The 18,497-nt window shown below is 40.5% G+C and overlaps 1 protein-coding gene across 1 annotated transcript in view; it reads left to right on the forward strand.

Annotated features, from left to right (window-relative positions):
• The first annotated feature begins 12,809 nt into the window (after positions 1-12,809).
• The window catches only part of LOC121735525 (SH2 domain-containing protein 4B-like), a 53,829-nt gene continuing 48,141 nt past the window's right edge, over positions 12,810-18,497 (forward strand). Inside the window, exon 1 of the mRNA XM_042126365.1 lies at positions 12,810-12,984. The gene's annotated coding sequence lies outside the window, so the exon portion shown is untranslated. The remainder of the gene's footprint in view (positions 12,985-18,497) is intronic.

Genomic DNA, 18,497 nt, shown 5'->3' on the forward strand with positions numbered 1-18,497 from the left:
AGCTAGAGAGTTGAAATTTTCACCGATTACCGGATCTGTTGCCCCCATATAACAACAAATGCAAAAAACAAAATAAGTACTAAATTCTGGGGAGGCCGTCAATAAGAGTCCAAACATGAACTTTGGGCTCAGTTTGAGTTTGAGTTTGAGTTTTTATATGGAGCTCGGCTCCTATAGAATCCAGGTGAGGCTGCAGCAGCAGCAATTGCAAATATTTAATTTACTGTTTATCTAAGTCTTTCTGGTTGTCGCAATTAAAATGAGGCCAAACACGTAACCTCTGCTCTAAGTTGGCGAGGAGTTGGGTATCCTATTAATTACCAGGTTATGCTGCAGCACCATGTCAACTTTCGATAAATGTGTACCTAAGTATATACATATTCATAATGTCATGAACTAGAATGCAAAGTCTAAAGCCCACCAAACGACTGCAAGTTGCTAATCGGTCCTTCACGAACCAGATGAACCACGATTTTCCAGCACTGAGCAGGCTGATGATGATGAACCATAGCTAAGAACACTCTCGATTATGTTAGCTTTTAGACAAAAAAAAAATAGATCAAAATCGGTCCACCCGTTTGGATGCTACGATGCCACAGACAGACACACACAGTTAGATAGACACAGACAGACAGACAGACAGACAGACACGTCAAACTTATACACCCCTCTTTTTTGTCGTGGGTTAAAAATCAAGATACCGTGTTAATAAAATATAGTGACTAACTCACTAGTACAGCGTATCCCAGCTTTATAACCTAAAAATAATTACATAATGTACAATCTTAGTTAAATCTTATATGACAGTAAACCATAATACTTATTATATAATTTAAAAAAGTTTTAATGCAACATTTTTTTATCGTCAATTAACAAATATTTAAGCAATAATTGCTTCATAGCCTATTTAATTATGCTAGAAATATATTAAAAACTGTTAATAAATAATATAACAACTAACAAGTGAATGGAGAGTAATAATAATCAATGTAAAGCAACAGTTGTATTGTATACACATAAAAAAATTGCTTCATAGCCAACAATTATTAGAAATATCAGTAACAGACTTTCGTTCATAACAAAAAAATCACTTTCTGCGCTCCTGTTCTTCTGCACGTAGGAATGCACGAGCTGCTCATTATACGATACTTTCATCTAGTTAGCGCGAAATCACCGCCGCTACTGGCAATAAAATAACAAAAATATTGTACAAAAATTATATTGTTTATTCGGTATTCAGCTTTCCACTGATAATTATTAAATTCATACACGAAATTGCATGAGAGTAGCGGCGCGACGCGACAATTTGATGCGCAAAATGGAAGATTAATGTTGGAATGGCGCGAAATGAAACGCTCGTAACTTTTTTTGTTTGCACGTCGTTTCGGTCCGGGAATTTTTGCGAAAAGCCACTAACAAGGAGAAAATTGTAATGAATCTTACAGGTATAAATAATATCTATAAGATATGTAGACATGGGAAAGAAACTGCCATTACTTTCTTTCGAAGAATCGACTGGGCAACGCCGTACTAGCTATGCAGAAGAGTTGCATGTGTGTAGGAGAATACGAGCAATGCATGTTCTTCAAAGTTAGCCGGTCGTGTTGGTCTGGAAATACTGCTGGCGATAGTTCATTCCAGATTTGAGTTGTGTATTGTGGCGGGGTCGGATTTATATTTTTTATGAGTATCTAAGACCACTTTACATAATTTTGCCGCCCCTAGTACTTATGCACGAACTCTAGTCTCTACCGCCATCCTAGGACGCTGCCACTTAGGACGCCATAGGATGCTGTCGCTGTATAGGCCATGGCCTATACTGCCTATACATAAATCCTGAGTTGTATTGTGGTAGTAAGTAGTAACTAACTAGTAGCTCCAGTTCTCACGTAACAATAACTTCGCGGTCGGGTAAACTGTAACGGTCAGCGCTACATACGCTGTGACATACTAATCGAACGTCGACAGTAGCTCTACCACGAGGTATGGTATTTACTATTTATCGATACTCGATACCGACTACGTAAATACTTAATATGGCAAATTTTATAGTGCCTCTAGCGGTTACTTGCGGAACTAAAATCGCCATTCGCCATTTGTTCAATCCATATCCATACTAATATACTATGTGAGTCTGTTTGTCTGTTTCGTTCAGCAGTATCACGTGACACTCTTCATGGTTAAGCCGCTGAATCGCTTTGATGGAATTAGGAACGAACTATGAAAATACTTTTTTAGGAGTGAGCACCCTGAGACGGGCCGTGCCGGGGCTCAGCGTGCCGGGGCTCATCGCAAAAATCTGCCTCCATACAATTTGTATGGAAGCGGATGCGGGTATCGCACACTGTGTCGGGGCGCAGCGGATTTCCGCTTCCATACAAATTGTATGGAGGCGGATTTTTGCGATGATCCCCGGCAGGGCTCGTCTCAGTGTGCTCACTCCTTAATGCAGCAAAATCTACGATTACCGCAAAACAATCTTTGTGCGAATAAACAAAACACAAGCGACCGCAGACTAAAAATTTCAACTAAATCGCATAGTATACCAATAGCTATACCTAGCGACTTATGAGAGCTCGCACGTCGCATCCCACTAAATTGTACAACTAAATAATTGGACACCAATCGTATCAGAAGTCAGAACCGCGATACCTTTCCGATTACCCGCAATAAAAAAGTTGTCCAATTAATTTGTGATTTGTGAGACTACGCAATTTAGTTGTATCTACGATAGTACAATTTTTTAGAGTTTTCAAATAAGTAAGCTGTTAGCCCGTTAGCTATCTAGTTGTAATATGCAAAATTAAAAAAAAAAAAACAAAGTAATTAAGTAGTTCAATAGAATGATGTGCAGCCTTGGTATAGACCTTCCACGGAGGAAGCATGCATCGTTGCTCCACACGCAATGCGCAACATACCCAACTACCAACACTGGCTCTTCCGTATATGGAGACACGTCTCCTTCATCATCATCGCTCCCCGCCCCTCCACACCGCGCCAGCCAGCATTGCCTCATCGGGTACATCGTCCACTAGCCGCAATGTACCGCGGCCTGGGCGACTCCGCATCAGCATCATCGGGCTGTCTCACTATACCGACCGGTCAGCAAGCAGAGCACATCTCTCCTGGGTCAGCACGTAGCATCGGCTCCGCACGGCAGCTATCCGACTTAAAACACTATTATGACATTTGGCCTAAGGTGTAAATGGTCCCTAGGACCAGAGCCCAGACGACATAAGCGAATATAGTAATTGATTTGGTAATTGATAACGAATCTTTTGTGTTAATCATTTGCATTCTGTTACTATTCAATTTAATGAATTCAAATTGCATTCCAAATTCCAATAAATGTTCGCTCCCATTTGTTTCCTTTTAACGTGATAGGTATACATTGACTTGATATATCAGATCTCAGGAGGATACCTTAATGAAATAAAAATATTTATTTCTAAATAGGTTAACAAAGTTAACACTTTTAGAACGTCTACATGAGCCCTACCACCGGTTCGGGAACTTACCCGAAAATAAACAAAACCTAACATAATATTATTGTTTGATAGGACTGGCTTGATAGATCAAAGATTCTGTTGTATTCCTTTTACTACTGACATACTTACTCTCGATTCAGCAAAAACTATAATTTTATGTTCATCTTTATCAAATCGCCGATGCGTCGCGTTTCGCTCCATCAGTTTACTTAACAACCAAATTATCTCTCCGTTGTTTGATATCATCTTATAAACCAAGCCCATTTACGCAGATCTGCTGATCCCTAAGGCTGCGTTTCCATTCCACCAGAGCTGAGAGCTGTGTTGACTGTTGCGACTTGCGAGGAATGTGTTTTTTAAACCAATAGCATCGCCGCGCTGAGCGATGTCATGGCAAAGTCAGGTCAATGAAGCGATTCTATTGGTTTTCAAAAACACATTCCTCGCAACACAGCTCCGCTCAGCTCTGGTGGAAAGACAGCCTAATAGCGGGCTTACATAATTCCAATCTAGTGATCAAAATTGCATTCCAATCTATTCCAGTGCATTCTTGTGCCCGTTTACTAAATGGAATTTTAACAAAATTCCATTTTTTTCTCATAGTACGAATATTAGGTCGAGCACAACTTTAAGATGGATCGATAATTATAACCACGATTATAACGGTCAAATCAGACGGGTCGTTATTGGTAGATCGATATTGGACAGTGTCTTGTTATTGGTTGCCATCCATATTCCATACTAATATAATATAAATTCGAATGTGTGTCTGTATATTTTGTTAACTGTTCACGCCCAATCTGCTGAACCGATTTTGCTGAAATTTCGTAAGGTATACTTGTGAGTCCCGGGAAAGGCTATAGGATATTTTTTATTCCGGAAAAATGTACGGTTACTATGCGATAAACGGTCTTTGCGCAGCGGAGTTGCGGGTTTCATAATATCTAGTTGTTTTAAATATTTTGTTTACCCCCTCACTGAGTTGTATGTGGCCTGAGGCCTCAGAACAGGAAAATAAGTATGTGGCCAATATCTATTTTTTAAGCCCTACTTAAAATCTAGGTTAAGTAAGGTAGATGTTGTGGTTAAGTTAGTTACGTGTGATGTGAGATAAGAGAGTTATCAGCACGTAAAGAATTTGAGGACTTATGTAACTGATACAGTTATCTTAGTTTTGCATAGGGTTGTCACAACAAGGCTAATAAATACTATTATTTGAAGCCAGCCTTTCCTTTGATGTGTCTGATGTCCATACTAATACTAATATTACCTATAAATGCGAAATTATGTCTGTCTGTGTGGAATGTCGAGTATATACGACCCCCCCCCCCCCTTATAATATACGCCCATGATGGTTCTCTAGCGGTAAACTAATTTTAGCGCTACGGAGTTGCGCGGCGTCATTTACGTGGGAGAGCCATGCTTCGGCACGAATGGGCCGGCTCGACCGGATAAATACCACGTTCTCACAGAAAACCGGCGTGAAACAGCGCTTGCGCTGTGTTTCGCCGAGTGAGTGAGTTTACCGGAGGCCCAATCCCCTAACCCTTACCCTATTCCCTTCCCTACCCTCAACTTTTCCCTTCCCTTCCCTTCACTACCCTCCCCTATTACCCTATTCGATCTTAAAAGGCCGGCAACGCACTTGCAGCTCTTCTGATGCTGCGAGTGTCCATGGGCGACGGAAGTTGCTTTCCATCAGGTGACCCGTTTGCCCCCTTATTTCATAAAAAAAAAAAACCATGGACCGCTCAAGCAGTTCTGAGCGGTCGATGCAGTCGCTCTGCGAGTTTCGCCATGCGGTCGAACAATAAAATATGTATGTATAGTCGATTGCATGACGCGGTCGTGTTAGGGTGCCGGTTGGCAGCGGGTGACATGAAGGGCGGCAGGTGACTTGTCGTCGTGACACTAGGTTCCTATGTATTTTTACGAAAAGTGTCGTTAGCTTCGTGTTGCTAGCTGCGGAGGGTATTTCATAGAAATACATAGAAACCAGCAGTGTCGCGACGACACGTCGTCTGCCGCCGTTTCATTCAAGTTGGAACTTGGAAGCCGGCTCTAGAGCTGCCGATCCCGTCTGCAACTTGCGGTCCGTCTATGACCTTACTGCTTACAGTTTGACAACTGATGCGCCAGCCCTGGCCGCCATGGCATGGCCTGGGCGGTGGAGCATGCACCCAGCTATTACGCGACCTCCACTCACGACCGCCATTACCGAATCGCCATTTTGTTTGACATGCGTATTGTCTGTACACAATGGAAATAATATGACAACGACCCTATCGTTGAAATATATACTTTTAGAAAGTTCTGGCCCTCCTACTAGGCTAAGATGTAATATGGCAAAGCAAGGTTTGCTGGGAAAGCTAGTATAATATAAAATTCTTGTTGCGGTGTTTATTGCCAAACTCCTATAAAACGGCTGGACTGATTGTGTTGAAATTTGGTTTGCTTATCCTGTAGGTCTGAGAATTGGCCAAAATATATTTGTCATCGCCGAAATTATAAACACTGACACACATAAAATGGACCAAACAGTCACTACTCCTCGCTCGGTAACAAAGTCTTCCGTTCGGGCATATTCTCACGGCCGGTCTCCTGGCCTATAATTAATGGCATGTAGGTTTTCTAGGCTAAAAGCAGTAATGCAGCATTCTGGAATCTGGACTTCCGAGGGCGGCTTGTCACGGCGAGGTTTGCTGAGAGCAGTTTCACAAATTAACTATAGTAATTATAGTGTGGTAATAGTTTAAGCGGCATTGTTAAATCCATACTAATATTATAAATTCGAAACTGTGTCTGTCTGTCCTTCTGTCTGTTGTCTCTTCACGACTAAACGGTAGAACCGATTTTGCTAAAATTTGGTATAGACTATAAGGATACTTTGAGCATGGGAATTGGGAAAGGACAATAGGACACTTTTTATCCCGGAAAAATGTACGGTTCCTGCGTGATAAAGAAATCTTGGCGCAACGGAATTACATGTGTCATCTATGATCTAGTATAGAAATATATAATAATAATAATACTCCCCACACCGATTTCGGTGACGATGGCCAGTTTCATTGAAGCCAGACCAGTTACACAGGAGTAATATTATAGTGCCCAAGTGTGTGCGCAGTACACAAGAGTACTCTCTATTCCTTCACTCTCATAACCCAGACGGAAGACCGACACGACCGGCGAGAGATCAGGTGCGTGGTTCATCTTTACTTGTCAGACAATCAGGTGATCAGCCTGCATTGTTCTAACCAAACTTGGAAATAACATGTTTCCAACGCGGGAATCGAACCCACGACCTCCGAGTCGATAGCCACGCTCTTAACCACTAGACCACGGAGGCGTCATGACATATGATAGACCATCAGCTTCATGATAGATCGCCCGAATTTTGTTTTTTTGAAGTAGTAAAACAATGCAGCTGTAATTTGAGTTGAAAATAGAGCTAAGTGACTAAGTCCAAGGACACTTCAACCAGTTCAACCGGCTAAGTTACCCAAATAGGCAATAATAATTTATGAGTACTCAAACAACTCGCACTTGGCCAGACAATTTTTATCTAACAAGTCAAATAAGTCATCACTTCCTTTGCTTATCACTGTACTGGTCATGTTAAACTTTAAACTCTATTCATATCAATTTATGGTTCAAATTGGATCAAGAGGTTTGTTCTATTTCCATACAATACGTCAGGATGTGGCTTGTATGTTGATTGTTGACGTTTGTTATGTTATCATAATATTGTAGTTTGTAGTAGTCCCGACTCCCGATAGGATTCAAATTATATTGTATACTAGCTGTTGCCCGCGACTTCGTCCGCGGCAATAATATTATAGTATAGTCTGCAGGCTAATATATCTCAAGCATCGCGCTAGCTAGAAAGTTGAAATTACAAAATATGTATGAACAAATATAAAAATTTAAAATATATCCTCCTCCTCTATTGAAAGTCGGTTAAAAGGTAGCCTAAGTTACTTCTTATTATATCCGCTATCTGCCAAAAAAAGTCCCGTTGAAATTGGCCCAGCCGTTTCAGAGATTAGCCGGAAAAAACAGACAGACATACAGACATACAAAAATTGTAAAAAGTGCTATTTTGGTATATGTACCGTATGTACATTCATATGCATGTAGTAAAAAACGGTTCTTTCAATATCACAAACAGACACTCCAATTTTATTTATATGTATAGATATTGTATAGATAGATAAGATGTTCAAAATAACTTCGAACAGTTAATATTATTTAGAGCTCTCTACATTTTTAAGTTACGACTTACATCATTTGAAATAATTATATTTAAAGATCGTAACTTTACCATACGTTCTTTAACTTTACCATATTTTTCTAAAAATCTATTTTTTTTGTTTTTCTCCCCGTAAGAACCATCCTCGTAATTCAAATCTAAAAAGATAGATTATAGTTCCCAAGTCCCAACACATATTATACAGAGTGTAACAATACTGAGTGATATAAAAGTTTAGGGTGTGTATGCGTTCCTCTTAGAGAGCTCACTGTGAAAGTAGCAGCGCTGAAAGAGCATTTTTTTTTCATTTTTGTATGGGGAAACTCGTGACGCTCGGGCCCTTGCCGATACAAAAGTGAAAAAAAAATGATCTTTCAGCGCTGCTACTTTCACATTGAACTCTCTACAAGGAACACGTACACACCCTAAATTATTATCACTTAGTTTTGTTACAAACTGTATTTGTTAGCATCAGCTATCAGCCCTATATTTGTTGCGACTGAAATACATATTAAGCACATTTCCAGTATATTTTCAATCATGACCTGTTTATCATTAGCTTGTACATCAGCGGAATCTGCCATCAGTAAGTGGAGTCATCCTTGAACACTCATTCCATTACTTCCAATTCAGTGCCGTGACTACATTCCGTCATATGACATTCTTTATTACTATTACTAGCTGTCCCGGCAAACGTTGTTTGGCCATAAAATTATTTTCCCTGTTTTCCTGCTTGTCTCTTGAAGTTTTTTCTGGTTTTTTTTTCTACAGACCTCACGGAGACCTTTCCAACGAATGCAGCCGTGGAAATCGGTTCGTGCGTTCTGGAGTTATAGCGTGAGGAAGGAAAACCCGACTTATTTTTATAATATTAGATTTAGGTAATACAAGATGACGCTAAAATTCATTTATCGCGGAACCATACATTTTCCGTGAGAAAAAGTATCCTATGTCCCTTCCCGTGACTCAAAGTCAAATTTCAGGAAAATTCAATACCGCAGCTTAGGCAGATAGACATGAGACCGACAATCTTAGTATGGATCATGGATGCTAGCTTTTGCCCACGTACCTACTATCAAACGGGAACACTAAAGTTTCGAGATAACAAACGGACAAACACATTAAACTTATAATTAAATCCCCCTCTAGATATTTGTTCGAAGTACCCCTCTTTTTATTTAATTCAGAGCTTAAATTACAATCATAATAAAAAAATCAATAGTTTTTGCGTGAAGATTTATTTAAAACATGCACACAACACATTCACAAACATTTTGTCATATTTTGTTTTTATACATTTTGTTTTCAAATTATTTATTAAGTAATTATATAAGTTTTTACTTTTAAGTACCTATTATAATAATTAATCCTACTAATATTATAAAGGCGAAAGTTTGTTTGGATGTATGGATGTTTGTTACTCTTTCACGCAAAAACTACTGAATGGATTTTAATGAAATTCCTAATTTACGCGGGCGAAGCCGCGCGGGACATCTAGTTATTGATAAAGAGTGATGTTATCGTGTTCTAGATGTAAGAATATTATTACATAAAACTGTAAGAAACTTGTATAAATTGTCAAAAAACATAATATTACAAAAAAATACAAACCAACAACAAATGTGTGCTACCAAAAGCGAGAGTTGGAAAAACTGCACACAACAATTACCTCGACGTGAAAGTATATTAAATTAATTTAAATCTGTGAGTATTATATACCTAGCACACAAGCGCTAATATAAGCACTATTATGGCCGGTTTTTTAAAATGAAATAAGGGGGCAAACGAGCAAACGATTCACCTGATGGAAAGCAACTTCCGTCGCCCATGGACACTCGCAGCATCAGAAGAGCTGCAAGTGCGTTGCCGGACTTTTAAGAGGGAATAGGGTAATAGGGGAGGGTAAAGAAGGGAAGGGAATGGGGGAGGGTAGGAAAGGGAAGTTTTCTGTGAGAACGTGGTATTTCTCCGGTCGAGCCGGCCCATTCGTGCCGAAGCATGGCTCTCCCACGTGGCGGTAACCTCTTCATGTCCACTGAACCGATTTTACTGACATTTGGTATGGCGATAGTTGATACTTTGAGTCCCGGGAAAGGACATAGGATACTTTATAAACCGGCAAAATGTACGGTTCCCGCGCGATTAAGAGGAGTCCACACTGCCCTTTTTTCCATACAAACGTTGTCCCCTGTTTACTCCCTGGAAAATGCTAGTAGAGTTATAATTTTTTTCCTGAATATCTACGGCAACTAATACAATGTCCCTATGTTTTCTTTTTTTTCATAATTTAATTATTAAATAAGATATGAACGTTCAAAAACCCAAAAAAATGGCCAGATTTTCCGCTGTGTTCAAACGTCCAGAAAACAGATTTGGCTAGATTATACAAAAAGAAGCAAAACATAGGAACACAGCTCAAGCCTTTTTTTAATCTTTAATGAAAAAAGTACTTAAATCGGTTAAGTTTTGGGGAAGGAATCAGGGGACAACGAATCGTTGATTTTCTGGATTTTCTGCAGTTGTCTCTATCGCGTTCTGCGGTATAGGCTTGAGGTAAGGGACACAGCTATAGATATTACACGTACTTTTTTTTTTTCATTTCTCTAGCCCCTGGTGTACCCTCTTAATGAATTTCAGTGCGAATGAGTTGCATTGCGAGCGTCAGCTAGTGTTTCATACACTCTTCTAACATAAGCAATGGCCAATGAAGCTCGCTCTACATACTGTGACCTAGCTATGTCTAATATTACGTAGATATACTTAGTACTTCCAGATCTAGGTAATTCTAATGTCGTCATGACTCATGATGGATCGGCAACGGTCGTGCGAAATGAACGAAACAAAAGTTTAAGCAACCACACAGTTTTCGGCGAAATACGTGCAATTTGAACTACATAGTGCATATTACACATGTAGCAATAGCCGGACAAACACAACAAAGATTTCACAACTTACAAATCAAAATATTATTATGCATGGTACGACCATACACGTCATATAGGTATTTTGAAAAATAATATACATGGTGCCAATGATATTCTACTTATACAGATATGTTACATCCATACTATTTTCCGGCTTAAATCTCTTCCGAACAATTTTCAAATTCAAAATTGCAAACATTGTCAAATTTGACAGATAAGTGAAACAAAAGATACGAAAAACCATTTACATAAAAGAGACAGTTCTATTTTTAAACGTCGAATCGTATCGCTGTCTCTTTCTTCGCCTGAGCTATGACGAAAATTCGTTTTTTTCCAGATTGTTCGAAAAAATTATTGAATATGTAAATAATCGAGGTATTTATTGCAACGACGTTTAAAAATAGAACTGTCTCTTTTATGTAAATGGTTTTTTTTAATCTAATAAGGGGGCAAACGAGCAAACGGGTCACCTGATGGAAAGCAACTTCCATCGCCCATGGACACTCGCAGCATCAGAAGAGCTGCAAGTGTGTTGCCGACCTTTTAAGAGGGAATAGGGTAATAGGGGAGGGTAGGGAAGGGAAGGGAAGGGAATGGTTGAGGGTAGGGAAGGGAATAGGTTAGGGGTTAGGGGATTGGGCCTCCGGTAAACTCACTCACTCGGCGAAACACAGCGCAAGCGCTGTTTCACGCTGGTTTTCTGTGAGAACGTGGTATTTATCCGGTCGAGCCGGCCCATTCGTGCCGAAGCATGGCTCTCCCACGTATAGCGTATCTTTTGTTTCACTTATCTGTCAAATTTGACAATGTCTGCAATTTTGAATTTGAAAATTGTTCGGAAGAGATTTTAGCCGGAAAATAGTATGGACGTAACATATCTGTATAAGTAGAATATCATTGGTCCGAACACAATGGTTCGGCGGAGGTCCGGATGCGGACCGCGGTCCGCCATTTGGTGATCCTTGTATTTAGTTTAAATTTAGTTTGTTATTATTTTTAGCAATATTCCGCGAAAACAACTTCCACCTTTAAGTAAATGAGTGAGTGTACGCATAGACATGCGTACAGCACCTCCCTCCTCCCACACTGCCTATGCGTACACTCGCATGCAAGAACTTGCAAACACCACCACCACACAAGCAATAATGTTGGCAAATCCGTGCAAGGCCCCTCACCACCATGCAGGTTGAAAACCTCGACGCGCGTTTCGCCCCAACACCGGAGCATCCTCAGGATGTGGACTCTACGAACAACGTCCGTTAAGTCAAGTTGACTTGGTGGTGAGGGGCCTTGCACGGATTTGCCAACATTATTGCTTGTGTGGTGGTGGTGTTTGCAAGTTCTTGCATGCGAGTGTACGCATAGGCAGTGTGGGAGGAGGGAGGTCCTGTACGCATGTCTATGCGTACACTCACTCATTTACTTAAAGGTGGAAGTTGTTTTCGCGGAATATTGCTAAAAATAATAACAAACTAAATTTAAACTAGGTATGGATTTCCGCAAAGTAACGCCTGATTCCATTAACTGATCCTTGTATTATTGAAAAGTCATCAATATCTTTGAAGTTGATACCAATTTCATGGAAATAAATACTTAGCAAACAAAGAGAATAATATAATATGTAGAGGCAAATCATGATTAATAGAATGACATAGGAAAGACTGTTAAGACATAAATCATAAAAAAAAAGAATGCTAACATTTGCTGAATAACTAAATTGATTTGTTCCTATAGATCAATTCATAAACTCTAGTCTCAATTTATTCTAGATACATTTACGTTTTAACATCAAAGGAGCTTCTGCTCTCTGTCAACAAATTAATACTATATTCTTTACTTAATATTCTTGGAGTAACATTGTTGACACAACAGCGTAGTTCAGCATTCCATGGATATTGTTGCAATATAGGTCTGATTCTGATCTAATATGAACGTTGGAATTTAAATTCTCACAACTATTTTCAACTAGTCTGACTACACTATTTTCTGAAATGGGTACATTATTTTCAAACCAAGAACACTTTAACTGAAAAAGAAAAGTTAGTCAAAACTCGTGTTTAATATTTATCAAACAAAGAGCGATGTTGAAAATTGCTCGCGAGACACGCATCGGATTTCGGAATTCGAATGCGTCAGTCGAGAGCGCGCGCCCGTGGAGAGCGTCGTGCGCGCCGGTCGAATTTAAATTTCGAACGCACGCAACTCTCACAGAGAAAAAAGGAATTTTCACTTGAAAACAAGGAGCATTTTATTTTTTAAAGGATTCTCAGTTATGTGCTAGTGTCTGTTCTCGTGAAGTGTGTTCGAAGTTCTATTCAATCTCGTAAGTATCTCTTTATTTACATAAAGCCTTTGACATTTTTTAAAATAAGATTAATTGATAAATTAAGTCAAGGTAATGCTTAAATTATTGATGCCGTTCAGCTGTTTATATAATTTCCTTTTACAAGATTACCAGTGCAACGATATGTGAAGCTTGACTTTCTCTAGTCTCTACTTTACTTTAGGTCTAGAGTGGTTTCGACGTTCAAAATTGTTATAGCTTAATCTTTCCACTTCAAATATTTTATTGTTTTGCCAGTTATTACTTTCATAAAGTAAATTACTGTGTAAAGTAAAATTTTATATCCCTTGTTTACAAGTTGTATGTCTTAATTATTGTTATTTTCGTTATCTTAATTATTATTACTATCTCAATTTCTAGTACGTTGTACTTATTGTTTTATTCAAACATGAGACCCAAAGTTTTTTACCTATTTTTATTTTAGCAAACATTTTAACCATTTTAACCGACTTCCAAAAACGAGGAGGTTAGACGTTCGGCTGTGGATATTTTTTTGTCAATGCGTTCAACGATCACTCGGCCGTTTGTGAACCGATTTTCAAAATTTTTGTTTTGTTGCATTAGGTTTCATTTTATCATACCTCTAGGCTCTATTATATGGTTAGCACTTCCTGTCTCAATTTCTAATCATTCTAGATATTCCTTCTAATTGTAATTAATAATCATGTCGATATAATGTTTGTAGTTTAGATGGTTCAAAAAATTACGCAAGTTTTTACTTCTTCCTGAGATTGGGCGGAGATATGACATTTTCGGTCTGATAACCACCTGGTTACGTGCAACCTTGCTGTGGGTTTTTGTTAGAGTTTCATTTCTACATGAAATCAGCATTACTTTCGCATTAAGACTCAAATGGTTTGTCAAATAATTGGGCCCTAAAAATGTAAAATTTCCTTGGAAAGTCCAAAGAATACTTTATTAGGTTTACACTTTATAATTTAGAACTAAAATAGATAATTTATCTTGCATCTAAAATATAAAGTTACATATGTAATAAGTACCCTTTGAAAGTCCCCCAAAGCCATATTATACGGGTACCCGCATGTTAATGTTAACCGGATTATGTTACTTTTTAACATAATATCTATATATAATACGTGAGCCAAAAACTTTGTATCCCTTTTGAAGAAAAATGGGGAAACGTAGGTGAATGAAATTTTGCACAGTTATAGTTTATATGGTGAAGGAGTGCATCGAGCTAATATTATTTTGAAATTATACTTTTATCATAATTTCTTTAACAAATAAAACATTACACACACTACAACACACACACTAGGAAAAATGACAGATTTTTGAGTGACAAGCCTATACATACGAATTATACTCTTTTATTTATGGTTGAAGTCTGTTGACAACAAGGTGACAAATTGAAAATGGATTATGTTTTTTTTTATTGAATCTTAGATACTTAGACAATGCTTACACGGCCAGTCTCAGATCAGCTGAGTCCCAGAGACAAGAGTTGAAAAAAATATATTATGATAGTCAATATTTTTTTACAAAATATATGTAGTGGTCCTAATATCGTTGTAACTAAGGTCCAATTTCGACCATTGGGCGATCTCTAGTACATATTATTTAATGATACGAGCATTGTGTCATGTGCTGTGTGACAGGTGTAACTTTACACCGGTCAAGACACGACCTCTATATTTTTTTTTTTTTTTTTTTATTAAATAAGGGGGCAAACGAGCAAACGGGTCACCTGATGGTAAGCAACTACCGTCGCCCATGGACACTCGCAACATCAGAAGAGCTGCAGGTGCGTTGCCGGCCTTTTAAGAGGGTATACGCTCTTTTCTTGAAGGTTTGCAGGTCGTATTGGTCCGGAAATACTGCTGGTGACAGCCCATTCCAGAGTTTTACAGTGCGCGGCAGAAAGTTACGCGAAAAACGCACTGTGGAAGACTGCCACTCATCAAGGTGATGAGGATGGTATGTTTTTCGCGTGGGACGATAGCGAAAAGTTGCAGGTGGTATGATTCCGAACAATTCCTCAGAGCACTCCCCGTGATACAACCGATAGAGGATGCAGAGTGAAGCAACATCTCGGCGTAATTCCAGGGGGTCCAAGCTGTTTGAAACACTATGGCAGTCAACAATTCGAGCAGCCCTTCGTTGGATACGATCCAGAGGGAGCAGTTGGTATTTTGGCGCCCCTGCCCAGAGATGAGAACAATATTCCATATGAGGCCGAACCTGCGCCTTGTAGAGTTGTAGGCGTTGGTCCGGACTGAAGTACTGTTTCGCTCTGTTAAGAACGCCAAGCTTCTTTGAGGCTAATTTGGCCTTACCCTCAAGATGATATCGGAACTGGACTTCGCTCGATATGTTGACGCCAAGTATCTCAATGCTAGGGGAGATGGTTAAAGATGTGCCCTCGAAACGAGGATAAACGACCATTGGTGACTTTTTAGTGGTGAACGCGCAGACTTGTGTCTTGGCGGGGTTGAATTGGACTAAGTTACGTCTAGCCCATTCAGAGACCTTCTCCAATGAATTCTCCACCTTAGACACAAGTTCGTTTCGACTCTCAGTGACATTTTGCCGAGAAATATTAGGGGAGCCGGTATATACAGCATCACCTGTACTATCATCCGCATAGCAATGAATGCCTTTGGTTTGTAACATGTCATTGATATGCAGTATGAATAGAGTAGGCGATAGCACACAGCCCTGAGGGACACCAGCATTAACAGACTGAGTTTCCGAGCATTCGCCGTCAACTACGACCTTTATGCTTCTGTCTGCTAAGAAACTAGTGACCCACTTACATAATTTCTCGGGTAGCCCGTATGATGGAAGCTTTGATAGCAGCGCTTTATGCCAAACCCGATCGAAGGCCTTCGCAATGTCCAAACTAACAGCCAATGCCTCTCCCTTCGACTCAATTGCCTGAGCCCAACGATGAGTCAGGTATGCCAAAAGATCACCAGCCGAGCGACCCTTACGGAACCCGTATTGTTTGTCGCTTAGCAATCCCTGGCCGTCCAAGTATCGAAGAAGCTGGCTATTGATAATGGATTCCATTATCTTCGAGAAGAGAGAGGTTATAGCGATTGGTCTGTAGTTGGAAGGATTTGAGCGATCACCTTTTTTGGGGATCGGGTGCACCAAGGCTGTCTTCCAGGAAGCCGGGACGATGCCAGTGGAATAGGAGAGCCGAAAAAGACGCGTCAAGACCGGAGCCAACTCTGGAGCACACTTTTTCAACACAATAGGCGGGATTCCGTCAGGCCCACTCGACTTTTGGATATCAAGGGAACAGAGGGCTTTTCGCACTGAGCGCTGATGAAACCGTATATCCGACATGATGCTCGTGCATCGCGGTATGGTCGGCGGTTTCGGCCCCCGTCACCCAGGGTCGAGTTTGACGCAAAGAGCTTGCCCAGAAGATCGGCTTTGTCTTTTGCGTCCTGGGCCAACGATCCATTTCCTACGTGTAGGGATGGTAGGGTTGGCTTGCAGAAATTTCCTTCAATAGCTTTGGCCAGAGACCAGAATGCACGGGTTCCCGAGGGGAGGCGCTCGAGTCTCTTGCCAATTCTATTGACGTGCTGTTGCTTTGCCCGAGTAATCTCTTTCTTGAGGGACCTAGAGGCAAGGTTGTACTCCTTTTTATATGTGCTGGTATTTAAATCTCGAGCAGACACTGCGTTGGCCCAGGATTGGTAAGCCTCCTGCTTCCGGCGAGAAGCTTTTTTGGGGGATGAACCAAACCAGGGACGAAATCTGCCGCCAGTTGGCACTACAGAGGTCGGAATGAAAAGTTCCATCCCCTGCATCACCACATCGGCAACAGAGTTGGCAGTGTTGTCGAGATCATCCGGCGAGAAGCACACGTGCCCCCAAGGATAGGATGCAAAAAACGACCGCATCCCATCCCAGTCTGCTGACTTGTAGTGCCACACACGACGGTATTTAACAGCGCGCTGTCTTAACACCGTCGTAAGTGGCACAGAACTCCTAACAAGGCAATGATCCGATGAACCAAGTGGTGCGGTTACGGATATTTGGTAGCCGTCAGGATTTGAAGTCAGCAGGAGGTCCAACAAGGAAGGATTCTGACCATCCACATCTGGGATTCGCGTAGGCGTAGTAACCAGTTGTGTCAAGTCGTTCGCAAGGGCAAAGTTGCAGACAGATCTCCCCGCGTGATCAGTTTTACTGGAATTGAGCCAGTCGGCGTGGTGGGCATTAAAGTCGCCAAGTATTATGATCTCTGCGGATGGGATCTGCCGCTGCACAAAATCTGAAGCAGCTTGTAGGTGCTCCAAGAGTCGGTCTGTCTCGGGGTCACCACTATGGGACCTATATAGGCACGCATAGACGCGAGGGTGGTCGTCGCAATCTATGCGGAGCCATAAGTTTGATAGGTCCATGAGCTCAAGATTGCTGAGGCGGCGAGAGCTGATATCATCTCTGATATACACACACACTCCAGCTTTGGGTAGAAAGGAGTGCTCGAGGTAATACCCTGGGTGGGAAAGGTATGATGTGTCACTCGGAGATGATATCTGCGTCTCGGTTAAAAAGAGCAAAGCCGGCCTTGCCGTCTCAAGGTGGTAATGGACGGCATTAAGGTTGGAGTGTAATCCCCTGATATTACAAAAGTCCATGTTTAATATCGAGGGGGGTGCCTTTGTGTGTTTGCTCTTGCCCCGAGCAGATTGGAGCGCAGTTTTGCCCTCCCCAGAATACGAGGGGCAGCCTGGACGTCCACGTTCAGTTCCAAGGGTTCCTGAGCATGGACGTCCAGAGAGGGATTCTCCAACGCAGTTGGTACCCTCCTGGGGTAACAAATTGTTTTTCAACTGCGGCATTTCTAGGGGGGGTAGGGGATTGGGCCTCCGGTAAACTCACTCACTCGGCGAAACACAGCGCAAGCGCTGTTTCACGCCGGTTTTCTGTGAGAACGTGGTATTTATCCGGTCGAGCCGGCCCATTCGTGCCGAAGCATGGCTCTCCCACGTATTAGTTCAGTTTATAATTTGTGCATCTTATAAGGCATTTGATTAAAATAACTCTTCGTGACGGAACTAAACGTGATGTTACTGACCATCAACAAACAATATCGATCACAATAGTAAGTAGAGCAAACCACGTAAGCGTTCAATTTAACTCATTCGACAAAATAACGTATAATTACATCATATTACTAGGGTGTGTCTCAAGGACATATTCTGGATCCAATATTTTATTACGCATATACGATGACCTACTCAGAAATCTTTTTTAGTTAAATTATAAATAATTATTATTTTTGTAAAAAAAGCATATTTAAAAAAATACAATTATTATTAGTAATCACAAAATATTCTCAGGACTTTTTGCTGGAAATCGATAGTAACTGACTCTAAAAGTATGGTTAGTACGTAGTAGGTATGTTAAAGAGGTACAATTAAAGTTCTTTAACGGTAATCTTTACGATACAGTTACACTGACTCATCCGTCATTGACTTTAGAATGTACCTAAGTATACATATTTA

The sequence above is a fragment of the Aricia agestis genome, chromosome 17 (genome assembly GCF_905147365.1).
Source record: "Aricia agestis chromosome 17, ilAriAges1.1, whole genome shotgun sequence".
Classification (NCBI taxonomy): domain Eukaryota; kingdom Metazoa; phylum Arthropoda; class Insecta; order Lepidoptera; family Lycaenidae; genus Aricia; species Aricia agestis.